The sequence below is a fragment of the Amblyomma maculatum genome, chromosome 3, assembly GCF_055883805.1.
Source record: "Amblyomma maculatum isolate TAMU_Amacu chromosome 3, ASM5588380v1, whole genome shotgun sequence".
In the NCBI taxonomy this organism is placed as follows: domain Eukaryota; kingdom Metazoa; phylum Arthropoda; class Arachnida; order Ixodida; family Ixodidae; genus Amblyomma; species Amblyomma maculatum.
Window position 1 is genome coordinate 108,400,624 of NC_139346.1, and position 17,606 is coordinate 108,418,229.

The window sequence follows — 17,606 nt, forward strand, 5'->3', positions numbered from 1 at the left end:
CTATACATGTTCACATCCCACAAACTGCTCCTACATTTCAGTATTCAATCGGCTAAAAACTACTGAATGCAGCTTTCTATGCTGCACAAGCTGCCGAGTGAGTTTTCATTATAGCCATTCACTTCTAAAGATGAAGCCATGAACAAAAAGTGCCATCACTCAGCCATTTGCACTTTCTCATTAGATTTTTTTAGTGTCCTATACTTGAAATGCAGAAAATTGGACGTCCGGTTGGGGCAGTAGAGATTTTGTTCACACGCCTATTCGTGGTAACGGCACTAAAATACATGGGCCCCAATCAGCACATGTGCATTTTTCTCTTGTACACTGTCCAGATGAATTTCCATATTAATGAGACATAAATACTTTGAAAAAGTATATTCCCCACAAAAAACGTCCATAATTCAAGTGGTCTATATTAACGAGGGTTGTATTAACAAGACACAATATTAGTCTGGCCAATATTGAAGCCACAAAAAATAATTTGTTCACTGTATATTAAAGCTGGTATATTGTTAAATATATATCACTTAGAGGGCCTCGTGCCGGGTTATGCAAATTTCCTTTTTGTCATAAACAAGACCATACCAGCACAGAAGCAGTACGGCGTCTGATATAGCATGAGTTACTTTGGGACATTAAACCCAATAAACCAAACCAAACTTTATATTCTTGCTAGCTTATGTGCAACAGCAGCAAATGCTATGTGTTCTTTACTACAGAACAGAAGCCTACTGCAGAATGTTGTTTCTATTAGGCACCTACGTTGGTGACAGGAAAAAAATGTCCTAGCATAATGCTTTTTCTCGTGGTATATTTTGAGCTCACCCAATGAAAACCAAATCTGTGCACATCGCTGCAGTATTTCTCACATTTGTTGTTCAAACACTGTGATTACTAAGTACTGTTTTGTATTTTGCAGGCATCCTGCATGACATTGGGCTCTAGGAAAAGTTTGGATCTGGTCCAAGGTTCAATCTTCGCAATCTGTGGGGACTCAGCCTGCCCCCTACGTCCCCCCTTGTGCAGTCATATGCAGGTGCTACACTCAGCTGACATCTGTTTAACAGTGCCATGAGAGGTGTTTGTCAAGCTGTCGAGTGGGGGTTTGGGAAAACTATCAATTTGTTTGCATTCTTGGATTACAAGAAGAATTAGAAGCTGCTCCTTCAAAATGTGCCTCATATATACAAGGTGCCCAAGTAGCACGCAGTCAGTGGACCGCCATCAGCCCAATACAGTACAACCTCGATAATTCGAACTCGGTTAATTCGAAATCCCGGATAATTCGAAGGTTTTCTGCGGTCCCGTATTTTCCAATGTAAATTTGGCCGGATAATTCGAACAGGCGGCCTGCGCCAGCCCGGTTAATTCGAAAATTTGGACTGCTATGCGGCAATGCCTCATCCATGTTTCGCCGCAAACCCGGTGAAACGACGGCCCTACGGAGCCGCGAGGCAAAGCCACATAGTAATGATGATGATTTATAGGCGAAGCGCCCCAGCCGGAGCACTCTCTGCACAAAAATCGGTCCACAGTGCGCCTCGCGCACCGCCGAAACACGCGCCTGCAGAGGAGAAGACGTGCTTCACTGCAACACGGCGGGCATACCGGTTTTTATCACGTGACCTCGCCCCCACTCCATCCCTTGGTGTGCTTCGCCCACTCTTCCCCCGTGCCTCGGACTAAAGCCCCTCTATCTGGAAAGTAGCGAAACTCTCCTCCCTTCGGCTACTTTCCTCCTCAATTCTCCTCTGATTTCACTCTCCCACCGGCGGGGGCGCTGCGCACGGCACGCTGAACCTGCCTGCGCTCGAGGGGCGCCGCGGAAGGGTCAATGATAGTGAATGGCGGGGGCTTTTTGTGCTGCCTTTTAAAGCGTTCTTTTAAATCTGCTTTGTACAGGTAACTACTAATCGATTTGAAAATGTTATGTTTGGTTTTAGCGGCACATATTGTTCGCAATAACAAAGAAGGAAGGAGAAGACATGCTCAAAACGGCAAGAAATGTTTGCACTCGGCATCGTGCTCGGGTACTCTGAATCATCAAGAACGGGAAATAAACTGAGCAGGCAATTATGGTGTCATCTGTGTTGAGTGACAGATAGATGACCCTGAATGAGAGCCAATGACCCCTTCAGAAATCTTCTGCATCTTTGCGCGTGAGCGGCAAACCGGCGAATTCTAACATGGATCGCTTCTGGCTAACCTATAAGCAAAAGCGTCGATTGTTGCATGCTTTCATTTTCAAATCACATCTGTAAGAAAACGATGAAGCAGTGTTCCTACAGCTGCTAATCAGAGGCAGTGTAGGTGAAAAAAAGTGGCTTTTATTTCTTCGCAAAATCAATTGATCGGCAAAATGACTCAGGCAAAATAGGGTCTTATTTTATTGTCACAATACTGGTTTGCTTTAAAGGTCGTAAGATGTGGCACATACAAAATACACAGTTCCAAATACTGAAGAAATGTAGCGATAAACACTGTTGCACATTGGAACCAAGTAGCATCTTTGATTTTACTGACACAGCACTGGTCGCTTTGAAAACGGTCCTAAGACTGGCGCAGGCACATTATTGAAAACACACATTTTCAAATAAAAATAAATGCACAGAAAAACACTATTAGACAATTGGAAGATGCTGAGAAACCTTAACGAAATGAAAAGATAAGAAAACGAAGTGGAAGCAAATAATTTTCGTAGAAACATTTTTCACACACGCTACAATCCAATTTTAATTTCGATGATTATAAGCTTCAGATATGCACGAGAATATCTTTAAGAAATGCAAGCAGTTACCAGAAATTTTGAACAATTTACAGATTCATTCAGGCGACAGGCAAAATATTAATTGTATGCATATTTGCAAACCACAACTTTCACAAATGTTTCAAATTAATAAAACATGAAATTACGAATGCATACTGTCACCGAATCTGAGCTGCAGCGACCCGCATGCCTACGCTTTTGCTACCGTATTTACAACTAGTCACTGGAGATATTTTGGAGGCTTCATCTCGGACAAAAATCTGGATCCGTACTTTCACGAAAACACTCACCATCTCTTTTACAACATCTTGGCAGGCTGGGAAGCAAGATACCAATGAAATGCTATCTTTTATCCGGGCCTGCAGTTGTGCAGTGCTGATTGAATTTTTGAGGAGACCCTCTCTGTTACTGCGGAAAAAGTTCTCAGCAATTTTTACAGTTACGATTACGGCTGGCGATGGGTTCGTCAGTGACATGTGAGACTGTGAAAAGTTCTACAACTCAATTAACCTTGCCGGTGCCGTGTTGGTAATCAGCGAAGCGCGGCAGTCGTTCTGTTCTACTTAAACACTGAAACGCGCAGCAGCACGGCATCGCGTGCACGAAACTGCACGCGCGCAAGCCACAGGAACGGTACGACGAGGCAGTTTAATGGCGGCAGCGAGAAAATAAAAAACAAGCAAAAACAAGATTTTGCGTGCGTTGATGACGTATGGTGACGTGTTTGTTACGTCAGCGGGCCCGGCAGCCAACGACAAACCAGAAAACCCGCCCTCACTCTCTCTTTAGAGAAGGGAGTGAAGAGGAGCGAGGAGGAAAGCGTCGGGGGAGGGAAACGGCGGCAAAGATCTTACAATTTCGCTACTTTCCAGAGATAGAGGGGCTTTACCTCGGACGCTGCAAGTACGCCACCACCACTGCCGCACCGGTCTCCCCTGCGCCATTTCTTTGTGTTGTGCGCTGTGGTTAAGGGTCGGCTACTGTGCCGTTTTTTTGGGCGGGACTGTGCAGAAGTGCTAGCTTTGTGACCGTAGCAGTGCAGAAATGCCAAAGTACAAGACTTTAACGCTGCAGCAGAAGTTCTGCTTGATCCAGAAAGCAGGCAAGAGCGCTTGTTCGAAGACCGAGTTGGCCAAAAGGCATGGCGTGTTCCTCTCGACGTTGTCCACAATATTGAGCAACAAGTCAAAAATACTAGAGGCTTAAGGCAAGACCTATTCTTCGAAGCGGTCACGAGTGCGGGCTCCCACGTATCAAGATGTGGAAGCTGCTCTGTTTCGCTGGCTGCAGAAAGCAAACGCTGCCCACCTTCCCGTCAATGGAACGCTACTGCGGGAAAAGGCCAACGACCTAGCTCTACAACTTGGGCACGAGGAATTTAAGTGCAGCAATGGATGGTTTTGCCGTTTTAAAGAACGCAATAATTTAACCTTTCTCACCGTCTGTGGTGAGAGCGGCAGCACTAACGAGAGCGTTGTCGAGGATTGGAGAAACCACACATTGGCGCCGCTGCTTAGCGAGTACGGTGCAGACGACGTATACAACCTTGACGAGGCTGTACTTTTTTATAAGATGCTGCCAACAAAAACATTCGCAGTGAAGAACACCGCCATCAAGGGTAGGAAACAGGCCAAGGACAGGATTACTGTGCTGTTCGGCGCAAACATGTGCGGTAAACACAAGCTGCCGCTACTGGTCGTCGGGAAGACGGGGAAGCCTCGCTGCTTCAAAAGTGCGCGGCTGCCGCCAAAGGATGAACTCGTCTACAGGCACAATAAGAAAGCCTGGATGACAGGTGCAATATTTGAAGAGTACGTGCGGCAACTTGACCGCAAGTTCGCGGCCACGGGCAGGAATGTCCTATTTGTCATCGACAACTGCCCGGCACATGGCGACATCCCACATCTCCAGGCCATCAGGATAGTATTTTTACCTCCGAACACCACTTCGATCTCACAGCCGATGGACCAAGGCGTCATTCACCACACTAGGAAGATTTATCGGTACCACCTGCTCAAGCGCATTCTCCTTTGCTACGACAATGGCAAGGAGTACTCCATCGACCTCCTCGGAGCCATATGCCTCATGGTGTACGCTTGGAAACAAGTGGAGCCCACATTGATCAGGCGGTGTTTTGAACACGCTGGTTTTTCCAGTGAAAGCACTGTTGATGCCGATGCAGACCACCCATGTACTACTACTCTTGACGAAGGAGCAGAGTATTGCGACCGCATCAATGCGCTCTGCGCAGAGGATGAGTCCAACGCAGTCGGCTTCGCCGAGTATATCAACATTGAGAGCGAAGAGCAGACTGGCTACTCTGACTTGGAGAGTGAGATCACTGCTGGTACGAACATGCGCGATGACAGCGACGATAACGACGACGACACCGGCGAGCCTCCCCGAGCACCTGCTCTTGCTGAAGTTATCGGATCGCTGAACGTTATCCGCAGTTTTGTTGAGTGCCGCGGTGGAAGTTCAGAGATGTTTCGTCTATTTGACCAACTCGAGAGCATGACCTCAGGAGCCGCAAATTACCGGACGCGGCAAACCAGCATCTCTGATTACTTTCAGTAGTAATTCAAAATATGCCGAATAAAGGTAACACGTTCCTGCAACGAATTTTTTTGCCTAAGTCTTATTTCTTGGTGTGTTCAGTTAATTCGAAAACCCGCTTAATTCGAAGATTTCTCGCGGTCCCGATGACTTCGAATTAACGAGGTTGTACATGGGGGAAACCAGCCTCAATATTGGGGCCAATAACGGTGTTTCATTGAAGGCGCTACCCGTGCCAAGGTTTGATCCAATCTACTAGACTGGCTTTCCCACAATGTAATTTAACAGAGTATATTGTGGGGCCAGTTGGTCAGACAGTTCAGCGAAAAACACAGCGTTAAGACAGGACTAGAAAGACGAGGACAGGACAGAGGAGAGTAGCTCTGTCCTGTCCTCGTCCCTCTACTCCTGTCTTAACACCTATGTTTTTCGCTGAAATATTTCCTACAATGGCCACAAATGGCAGAGTAGGTTATTTATTGGCACGCAGCCTCCCTCAATGGCTACCCAATATCTTCCACCCAAGCATACCCACTGGCTCCTATACAACGTACATCCAGCCACTGTCACTGGCTATCTAATACTTACAATCAAGCTTACTCACTGGCTTTTAAGGACTGCTATCCAGCTAAGCTCATAGGCTGCCCAACACCGCCCACCCAAGCTTGTCCACTGGCTTTACATCATTGGCATCCAGGCAATCTCATTATTGTTGAATGTTGTTTTTTGTGACTATTTTTTATTTGATGGGTGCGACAGAACAGAGGAAGCTAAGGCCATCATGTGCCAAACACAGGGCTGTTTGTTTTTGTGCAGGTATTTTACATGCAGCTAATAATATACAGCATCCTGAAAGTACACATGCATTCACACAAAAAGCCAGAATTGTTTGTTTCATGGATATTTATTAGGTGCGCATGTGGTACATAGCGAAAAAGCTATAGGCAGAATTATTTCACACTTCTGGTTAGATCCATTGACAAGGCGTCGGCAGATCCCAGGTTGTAGGAAGACGCCGCATTAAAGGCAGCTTCAAGTGTCTGCCAAGCCAGCATATCTAGCATGCGCCTTTTGCTCTCGGTTATAAGGATAGCAGCTTTCAGCAGCTCTTGCCAATGTATGCTCGAGCAGCTTGCATGTCATCATCTCTTTCCTAAAAACATCTGCAACCAAAAACAAAATTAGGAGATAATATTATGCAGAATTGTATTTTTTAGTAAAACTCGGGCAAACTGTTCATGAGCAGTAAAATTTGCCACTCCTACAAAATTTGTGTCCAAGTCAGTATGCTGAAACTGGAATTTATGAAGAGTTCATATTTTCTTTTTTTTTTAATTATTGCGAAGTTGGGGGGGGGGTGCTTAGAATCTCCAAAATACGGTATTTAACTTTAGTGTATCTTCAATTCCAGCCATAGTATGTGACCTTTCTAATTAGCTTTTGCCAGTTAACTTTCGTTTTTTTACTGGGACTTGGCCCATTCACTCCCTTTATTATGCATGAGGTTTCGGAGTGTTGTTCTCATCCACGTGCTCACTTTGCTGGTGTAAATCTTCTTTTGCAAGCTGCATAAATCCTTATACATTGGCCTTTTGACTGCTGTTGAAAGCACGGCTGTCACCATATTACACAGCATGGTAACATTGTGTAGCCATGTTTCTTAGGCAACTAGCTGAAGAGAATCGTGGCTACCTCAGCTTCCATTTGGCCTGATGCCAGGCCAAAATTTTGGCTAGTGTTTTTCAAGCATTTGTGCCCTTCTTGCCATGCCTGAAGTGCTAGATGCCCTCCTTCAAGCCACAGCAGCATAGTAACTTGATATAAGAAAAACATCCAAGTTCATAACCAATGAAAAGAGCTCAATCACAGTCCCAACACATGTGTCGTGAATGACCCAGCATGAGCCACATTCCACCGATTGACACAGCTGTTTGCTCTATGTCCTCTATGGCTCGCATAAGCAAGCTTCATTGCATTAGCACATTCATTCAAGCAGGGATCAATTTGCTTTTCAAAAATTCTTGGTATCTTTAGCAGCGTATGTCCCACTGCAAAATGCTAAGATGCTAAGTCCAGAGGAAATGTCATTAAAATGTGCTCTGCCTGTTTCCTGTGCTTGCAGCAGCATGTGCAGCAAGACATTAATTTCGTAGAGCCTGCAGGTGGGAACAGTGCCTACTCTAGGTAAGGTGTGAGTAGTTTTCAGCTGCCCTCAGGTTTCACAATTTAGTGAGAACTTCACAATGATCCCAAATGCAAGATCATTTTTCACGATATTCACGGAACCACGGCACGCTTTGCATTTAATGCCCTCGAGCAGCTGTCAGTGCAGTTAGGGACAGCTAACACTGTGAACGGGGTTCCAAACGTGGGTGATGGGTGATACTTTTGGGTGTCGCTTCCAAGAGAGATTGCTTTCTCCGGGTGCCTGAGGCAATGAAAGTTCAACATGCGCTTCTGTCACTCGCTGCTCTCTGTTCTTTCAGTGTCAAAGAGGTATGGCATGTCAACATGGACCGCTCTTCTCACTACACTGGTTATTGCATCTTGCGGCAACATGGTGGTAGGCATTGTAGGGTCCACGGCCTCCAGTGTTGGCTAATTCAGTGACTCTTCATGTAACTGCAGCCTCAGTTGTCATCATCTTTTTCTTTTTCGAAAGGCATGGGCAGTGCGAAACTTTCAATGACTGCCAGCCATTTTGGCGTGATAGAAAGACCTACGTCAAAAATGATGGACGCAATGCCTTTTGTTTTGCTTCTTAGCAGACTACTTTTGAATGCCCTAGGGAGGCAGGATTCACAATGTGTGATTGAAAAGTGCCAGTACAGTGCGAGCAGTTTATTTTTTATTGGCACATAGTGTATACTGTGTTGTAGCTTTAGAGACGCTCAAACAGTTCCTCACCAAAAACGATACATGAAAGTTAAGCATTTCGAACAAGACCAAAATGGCTGTGCTCCACAGTGTGGTTGTTACTCAAAATGCTTTCTAGCAAAGAAAATTATAGCCATACATCAGCATATACATGTAGAGGTGTAGGTTAACCTGGATAGTGTGCACCAGTGCTGTGCCCAACTGTAAAGTTTGGATGTGGAACTTTCTCTTGTACCACTATAGTAGAATATGTGGTCCAAGGCAGGGGAGCTGTAACTGAGTGAGAAACCACTTATACTACCTACAGTATTTTATTTCTTTGATTTACCGTACCCTGAGCACAACAGCAAAAAGTGGTGTTGAAAAGAAATTTCAGTGCAATGGTGAAATATGGCCTATTTGAATTATACACATTCTTGCAACGAGTTTGCATCACCCCAGAGAAAAAATTAGATAGCTTTTGTAGTACTCCTGAGCTGTTAAATTGTAGAGGAAAGCATTGTGTTGAAAGCAGGTATGGCTATAGTTACTGTGCTACTTTCCTTTTGTGCTTGCGGAATCAATAAGAGCAAAATGCTGACTTCATTTTTGTGAAACTGAACTGCATGATTAGAATTAGGCTATAGAGATAAATTACTGCTCATATTTCCATCATGATAACTTAGTCAAGATATAGGAATTTGATTTTTTTTTTTATTTCCTAAACACATTCGTTTTACACTCCGTGCTTGTTTGGGAGCTCAGTACCAAAATAGCAAGAAGTATGGATTTGTTTTTTCAATAGCACATTTCGATTAGAAAATTTGGGACCAATTTCAGTTTTTGGTTGGGATAAATATTTGTTGTAATTGCAGTCACTTTTGTTGTACAAGTTCAGAAAGTTGTATTTTACTTAAATATGACCATTTAAAATGTTTATACTCTATATATTATCATCTATGAACACTAAGAATAATGTTTAAGGGCTATTTTCGGTCACACTGCAAACAGTAATGTTTAAGCTGGGCAAGATTTTAAAAAATTTGGTTTTAAGACTCATGTTCGTGGGACATTAAATATGACAATTTGCAATGGGAGCCTGCCCTCAGTGAAAACCTTGTTTCAGCGGCCCAGCTGCAGGCTATTAGGCTGCTTCTTGAAATAAAACACCAGCAGCGGATGCAACACCAGCAGCAACTAAAACACCAAGCTGAGGTGCTGCAGAGGCTGTCAAGCCTTGAAGCAGCCAGGATTGCTCTACCAGAAACTCCTTTGGCAGCCCCATTACCAGCACCAGTACCAGTGTCAGCCAACCTGCAGCTGCCGGCCTACAGCCTGCAGGAAATGGAGGCAAATGAGGCCGCAATTCAAGATGAAAGTGTGGCCGCTGCCTTAGTAACTATATAGTTTTATTAATTAAATAATTACTTGGTAGGAACATGGATATTTTGCAATGTATTTGTTCCGTTTAGTATGTCTTACATGCTTAAAGTGCAAATTCTCGGGTTCTTTAAGCTTTTTGGCTTGATTGACATCACATTCCTGGGCATTCATGTGTGAGGTGGACCTAAATGCTAACAGAACTATTTAATGCACAAAGTAAACCAGAACTGATTTGATGGCCAGGGATGCTCCCCACGGCCTAGTAATGTCGCAAAAAGTGTTGGAAGAAGCACTTGTATGTGTGGTGCTTTGGAAACAACTGGAATTTATTCCATAAAGTGCTTTGCATTGCCAAACATATATGCATCTCATTTCTTTCCCTAAAAGGCAGGTAGCGCTACTTAATGGGCAGAAACTTAATGTGGTGTTGAAAATTTAGCCTTGCTATTAAAATCAAGCTGAAGCTACGAAAATGGCAAACTTGAAAAGTGTTTATGTAGGAATAAAGTGCTGCGTTGGTGTAATAAGCAAAAGTGCATGCTATGCCATGCCTATAAGATTCATACCTAAGCTCTCAGTGAAATATTGTGTCAATGTATTAGTAAACTTGTGGTTACAGGTTGTAGCAAGGAAATATGACTACCATCAACTAGTCTAGCAAGAAGTATGCTTTACGACTGTATGGTGGAGCATTTAAAACACCCATCAAGCTGTGAACTTTTGTAAGGCAATAAGGGTGTGTTCTAGTTTGCGATTTGGAGCAACTCTTAAAATCAAGATATTCACCACTGTGCAGTCTGGTCTCTGAATATTAAATTTTTGCAATGAAGGTTGTTGCACAGGTCTGAGCATTTGAGCTTGTTTGACAGCAATGGGAATGTGAATTTGCAGAGTTGCTCCATATTGTAGATTCGAACCTGCCGTAAGGTTCTCTTGTACCAAGGTTGTCACGAGCGCTTCGCAGTGCAGATCAAAGGCAGAAAACTGAAATTATTTGCGACCATGGCAAGAATGACTTCTTCAGTATGCAATACAGTGCGGTAAAACAACATTAATTCAAAGTCAGTGGGACCGAGAAGAATGCTCGAATTAACTAGGTTTTCAAATTAACTGAACACTGCAAAAAATCTGGCCCAGGCAAAACATTTAATTGTGAAAACATGCTGGGCAAATCTCCCCCCCCCCCCTTTCCCCTTTGGCCGCACCAATCCTTCGTCCATCAGTTAATAAAAATGTATGGCCAGTCACAATCACGATGCCAGCTTTTAGCATATCTTTTGCTTCAAAAGGCATTTGCTGCTGTCACTCATTCCAATGATTTTGCGGCAAAAGACAGAGCTCACCCCGCGATAAACCATGGATTCATGGCATAATAAAGCAAACATACTGAACAGCAGACTTGTGCACCACTAGCACTCCTGTTGAAGGACTCTGGTATTCTGCCAAGTTTGACCCCCTCCCCCTACACGCTCACCAGAAGATTTATCCAGGATTTTGAATTAAGGTAGTTCGAATTATCGAGGCTTTGATTGAAATGAGCATGGACGGGAGAAGAGCAATAAGCAAAACGGGGCATGGATGGCAAGTAGGAGTCTGACTGGCTATAAAGTAGTTTCGGGTGATAGAAGACTTTTTTATCTGGAATTCAGAACCAAGGGATAGAGAAAATGGACACCAAAAACAGTCGGTGCTGTGGCACAGCTCGCACACTTTTGTTGCTTTTGCTTGGTCCTTCAGGTGGACACTACAATTTGTTGTTTCAGCCTTTAATATATCAGTACAATGTAAAAAAAATTATAAAACACCAGTCAGCTGTTTGGGAAGCATCCAGTGAGCAAGTGAGCAATCTATGAAAATTTCTGATTACTTTTGTTGCAACTGGTCAATGGATGGAGTATTGTTGAAGAAAAAACAGCTGGGACACTTTTAAAGCACCACAAAGAATAAATGGCATAGATGATTGAATAAGTTGATGAAATCAATTATTTAGACAATGGAAGTGTTTAAGGTAATTGTTTTTATTATGAACTAATGCCAACTTAGCCGTACCTTCTAGGCTTTGCATTAACCAAATTTACAGTAAAATTACTAGCAAGGTCAGACAGCGAAATGCATAATTGATAAAATCGAATCATTCATGTGAGTTCATAAGCAACGACAGTAATATTTTTGTAACATGATTTCAGTGTTATTAAGTAGTCTTCAATGCTCGTTTTTACCACATAGTAATTGTCGAACTGTGGATTTAATTTCAGCGGAATCAGCTCATGCAGCTAGGAGGCAAGATGTTGAAAGAGGCAGGCAGCAACACAATAGCAGCACTGATGGGAATAGAAGTACAGCATCTGTACAGCCTTCTGTACAAGCTTCTTGACACACCGACTACATTCTTTTTCTAATTTTTACTTTCCATGCTGCTTTAAGTGTGTTGAAGGTGTCTATCAAGGTAGCCGTGAGTGTCTATTTTATCTTCCTTCTCCTGTGGCAAAACTCTTACCAATAGACCATTTGCAGAAATGTGCAAGTTAACTTCTCTGCAAGGCTTATTTTCAAACCAGAAGGTCTCGTTCCCAGACGCCACTCACATTATTTGAAGAAACGAACAGAGGCAAATTCCCCTTTCTAAATAAACTCTGGCATGTCTCCAGTTGACTTCAAGATGACTCAGGGAGAGGTGTAGAAAAGGTACAGTGGTTGAATACCACTTCTTTACATGTAATAAAAGACGAAGGGGATGGAGATTGCCCAACGTTTGCTTCTTGAGCACGACTGGTTTTGGCCCACTCGTCACGCTCCCTCCCTGAAACATTTTTGCGAACTGCCAGCATGAATGTCCCATAAAGAGGAGTCTGCCTCTTTTGATTTCAACGAAGACTGCAAAAATGGTATTTGGGAATGAGACATTTTGGTTGGAAAACAAGCCTTGCAGAGAAGCCTTTCCTTATACCCTGAGAATGTGCGCCAATATCTGGCCATCTATGCTTGGATAGCCCACTGCAACTATTGTCATTTGAAAATGGGTCTCTGGAGTGTAGTGGCAACATGCATCATGTGATGTGCTTCCAATGCCAAGATTGAGATGTGGATTTAATAGTTCGTTTGAACGTCTAGCGCTGCCAGTAATTCGGGCAGAGCAGGGTCGAATTGCCAGCCGCAGGGCACAGCTTCAGCACGAGAGATGGGCGCCGGAGCCAAGCGATGGTGATGGCGATGCCGCAGCATTTTCCGTTCTTTGTCTTCTTTACATTTCCCCCACGTGAAGAAGTCGCCATCCTGGCGACTCAGGGAGAAGAGACGACCAGAGGGTTGTAATATGGCTTGAGGCGGCTAACGTGGACAATCTCGCGGCCGCGACGGCGGTGGTCGGAAGAAGGGGTGACTGGCTCGATGACGTAGTTCACAGGGGATGTGCGTTCCAAGACGCGATAAGGTCCGTGGTATTTGGTGTCTAGTTTGTTGGTGGCAGGAACGCATAGCCAAACGAAGCTGTCGGCCTGGAACGTGGGAGCAGGAGTATCGGTATCATGCTGATCTTTGCGATAGCCTTGAGTGTTGGAGGTAAACGTGCGAGCTAGCTGACGGCATTCCTCGGCCTTCTGTACAATGTCTGACAAAGCACTGTACTCAGAGGCATCTGGATGGTATGGCAAAATTGTGTCCAGAGTACATGATGGTTCACGGCCGTATAAGAGGAAGAAGGGCGAAAAACCAGTTGTTGCTTGGGTGGCAGTGTTGTACGCGAACGTTACGAATGGCAGTACTTGGTCCCAGTTCGAGCTTCCAGATTCAGATGTAACATACATTGCGAGCATGTCCCCAAGCGTACGGTTGAAGCGCTCCGTGAGGCCATTTGTTTGCGGGTGGTACGCAGTTGTAGCTCGATGTATCGATTTACAAGACGACAGGAGCTCTTGGACTACTTCGGAAAGAAAGACACGACCTCTATCACTCAGTAGCTCGCGGGGGGCGCCGTGTCGAAGAATGAAGTGGTGCAGAAGAAAATGGGCTACCTCTCGAGCTGTCGCCGCGGGAAGTGCAGCAGTCTCGGCGTAACGGGTCAGGTGGTCGACGGCGACGATGACCCATCGATTACCAGCGGCACTGCATGGTAGCGGACCATAGAGGTCGATTCCCACGCGATCAAACGGGCGAGCTGGACACGGTAAAGGCTGAAGAGGGCCAGCAGGGTGGCGAGAAATCTTGCGTTGTTGACAGGCGGTACAAGAGCGAATGTAGCGACGTACGAAATTGTACATTCCCCGCCAGTAGTACCTTTGACGAATTCGATCATATGTTTTGAGGACGCCGGCATGAGCGCTTTGCGGGTCACTATGATGGTGGGCACAAACCTCGGAGCGGAGGTGGCGCGGAATGACAAGAAGCCACATTCTGCCGTCTGAGTTGTAGTTCCTTCGGTAGAGAAGGCCTTCCCGAATGGCGAAATGGGAGGCCTGTCGGCGGAGTGCCCGAGGATGCGTAGCCGCGGAAGTAGTGCCAAGGATATCTAGCAGGTTAGAAACCCAAGGATCTTGTCGTTGCTCGAAAGGCATATCCTCAATGGTGAGTGCTGACAAGAGTGTTTGAGGAGGGGACGATGAGTTAGGCGAGCACACCGGTGACCGAGAAAGAGCGTCGGCGTCAGAGTGCTTGCGGCCAGAGCGGTACACTACACGGATGTCGTATTCCTGAAGCCTGAGAGCCCAGCGCCCGAGACGGCCAGACGGATCCTTGAGAGACGCGAGCCAGCAGAGAGCGTGATGATCTGTAACTACCTCGAAGGAGTGGCCGTATAAGTAAGGGCGGAACTTTGTTACAGCCCACACGATTGCTAAGCACTCCTTTTCGGTAACGGAGTAGTTGGACTCGGCTTTGGTGAGAGCACGGCTGGCGTAGGCGACAACGTATTCGGAGAAGCCAGGCTTGCGCTGGGCGAGGACGGCGCCGAGGCCGACACCACTGGCATCGGTGTGAAGTTCTGTAGGTGCAGTAGGGTCGTAATGGCGAAGGATTGGCGGTGACGTTAGAACATTGCGCAGTGTCGCGAATGCATCATCGCAGGCTGGCGACCAAGAGGAGAGGTTAGGGGTGCCTTTCAAGAGCTGTGTAAGGGGGGCTATGATGGTTGCGAAATTCCGAACAAAACGACGAAAGTACGAGCAGAGGCCCACGAAGCTTCGCAGTTGTTTCAAAGTGGTCGGTTTCGGAAAGTCAGCGACGGCGCGCAGCTTCTCAGGATCAGGCAGAACTCCATCTTTACACACAACATGTCCGAGTATTGTGAGCTGGCGGGCACCAAAGCGGCACTTTTTGAGGTTCAGTTGAAGACCGGCGCGGGTTAGGCAGGTGAAGACCTGGCGAAGTCGAGTCAGGTGGGTCGGGAAGTCGGTTGAAAAGACGACGATATCATCAAGGTAGCATAAACAGATGTTCCATTTCAGGCCGCGCAGTACAGTGTCCATCATTCTTTCAAATGTGGCTGGGGCGTTACAGAGTCCGAATGGCATAACATTAAATTCGTATAGTCCGTCTGGAGTAATAAAGGCGGTCTTAGGACGATCCGCCTCTGCCATGGGCACCTGCCAATACCCGGAGCGTAAATCGAGTGAGGAAAAGAATTCTGCGCCTTGCAAGCAGTCTAGGGCATCGTCGATTCGTGGGAGGGGGTACACATCACGACGAGTGATTTTGTTGAGACGGTGATAATCAACACAAAATCGTATGGAGCCATCCTTCTTTTTAACTAGGACCACAGGAGACGACCATGGGCTACAGGATTCTCTAATTACTCCGCGTTGGAGCATGTCATCGACTTGTTGGGCAATAACACGGCGCTCAGTCGGCGACACACGATACGGCCGCTGATGGAGAGGTGGATGAGCGCCAGTGTCGATGAGGTGGGAAATGGTCGTCGTGCGGCCCAAGGAAGATTGCGGGATGTCGAAGGAGGAGCGGAATTGGTGTAGAAGGTCAAGAAGTTGCTCGCGGTGGCGCGGCTCTAGAGCGCTGTCCACAGAATGGTCAAAAAGGTCCCGCTGTAGCGGATCGGAAGCCACACGAGTTGGGGTCAAGGCGTCAACTTGGCAAACAGGGAATGACACATCATCAAAGGCGAACAGAAGGTCCACGGGCTCGATGCGGCCAAGGCACTCCCCTTCGATCAACATAGCGGGAGACGCAAGAGGATTGGCTACCAGAAGTGTGCTAGCGCCGTTGTTCATGTCAAGGACAGCAAACGGCAGCGGTAAGTGGCGGCGGCGGCAGACAACGTTAGAGGGCACAAAGAGGACTGTCGCGGCGGTGGTAAAAGAGGCAGTGAGGGGAACCAGAACAGCGCTTCCGGGTGGGATGGTTGTGTCATGAGCTACGAGGAGTTTGGTCGCAAAACGAGGACACGGCTCGTGGAACAGGGCATCAGACGGTGCATCACTCGATTCAATGAGCTCTACTTGAGGACTGGCGCAGTCAATGATAGCATGATGCTGGGACAGGAAATCCCAGCCGAGAATGACGTCATGAGAACATGTGGGGAGAACGACGAATTCGATGATGTACAAGGCTGCAGCAATGACGACGCGAGCAGTGCAGATAGCTGTCGGCTGTATACTGTGAGCGGATGCGGTACGAAGCGATAGTCCCTCGAGAGGCGTAGTCACTTTTCGGAGGGAGCGGCAGAGTTTTTGGCTGATAACTGATACAGCGGCACCGGTGTCGACGAGCGCAAGAGTATGAACACCTTCAACGATGACAGCAGTAACATTCGCGGGATTAAGACGAGGACTTTGAAATTCTGTCGAATACGCAGTTCGTGCCTCGCGAACTGCGGCGGTTAGTTTTCCGGCTGAGTAGCGGGTCGTCAGCGCATTGGCGAAATGGAGCGGCGACGTGGTGATGGCGAACGACGAGGCAGGAAGTCCGGAGGGTCAGGGGATGCTGTTGGAGGACCCGATGGGACGGGGAATTGGGGGGCCAAATAAGGTGGCGCAGGCCGCGCAGCAAAGGCCATATTTATTCGGCGCCGGCAGTAGCGTGTAGTGTGCCCAGGGATGCCGCAGTGGTAGCAAATAGGCCTGTTGTCTGCAGTGCGCCATGGAGATGGTGTCTGACGCAAGGGGGGAGCAAACGCTGTTGGTGCCGAACGCATAGGGGGCGAAGCATAGGCATATGCTGGCTCAGGAGGTGGACTTGAAGTAACTTCGGCATATGAGCGACGCAATACCTGGGGAGGAGCCGGCGCGAATGCTGGAGCATAGCTCAGTGGCGCAACGCCGGACGATGAAATTGTGGGCGTGGGGAACGGCATTGAGGGTGCGACCGGAGGTGATTGAGGAACAGAATTAGGGAGGACTTCAGATACATGCTGTTGGATTGCACGGCGAAGCTCCGGAACAAGGCCAGTTGGTGACGACTCCTTAACATATGGCTGCAGGGACAGTTGTCGTGCGACCTCCTGACGTACAAAAGCCTTGATGTTTTCAGAGAGGCTAGATGACTCCCTCTCCGCGGCTAGTCCAGCAAGTGATGCTTGAGGCTGGCGAATCAAAACACGCTCCTTGCGGAGTTCGTCGTAGCTTTGACATAGGTCGTAGATTTCCTTGACCGTCGTGGGGCCTTTGGCGACGAGCATGTTGAAAGCGCCGTCATCAATTCCTATGAGGACATGACGTATCTTAACGGCCTCGGTCATGGTCGGGTCAACGCGACGACACATATCAACAATGTCCTCAATGTAACTGGTGAACGTTTCACCGGGCAGCTGCAGTCGCGACCGAAGACGCTGTTCCGCGCGGAGTTTTCGGACGGCGGGGCGGCCAAAGACATCAGAAAATTTCGTCTTGAAACTCGCCCAGGTAGTAAAGTCCGACTCGTGGTTTCTAAACCACAGATTAGCGACGTCGCTCAAGTAAAAGATGACATTGGTGAGCTTACGGTTGTCGTCCCAGTTATTGTGACGGCTGACCCGTTCGTAAGTGGTCAGCCAATCGTCGACGTCGTCATCGCTGCTTCCACTGAAGGTAGCGGGGTCCCGTTGACGAATCGCACC

General features: G+C 46.8%; 1 long non-coding RNA gene across 1 annotated transcript in view; it reads right to left on the reverse strand.

Moving 5' to 3' along the window:
- Positions 1-6,219: 6,219 nt before the first annotated feature.
- The window catches only part of LOC146195526 (uncharacterized), a 142,605-nt gene continuing 131,218 nt past the window's right edge, over positions 6,220-17,606 (reverse strand). The window contains exon 4 of the long non-coding RNA XR_014706027.1: positions 6,220-6,489. This is a non-coding gene — a long non-coding RNA (uncharacterized LOC146195526). The remainder of the gene's footprint in view (positions 6,490-17,606) is intronic.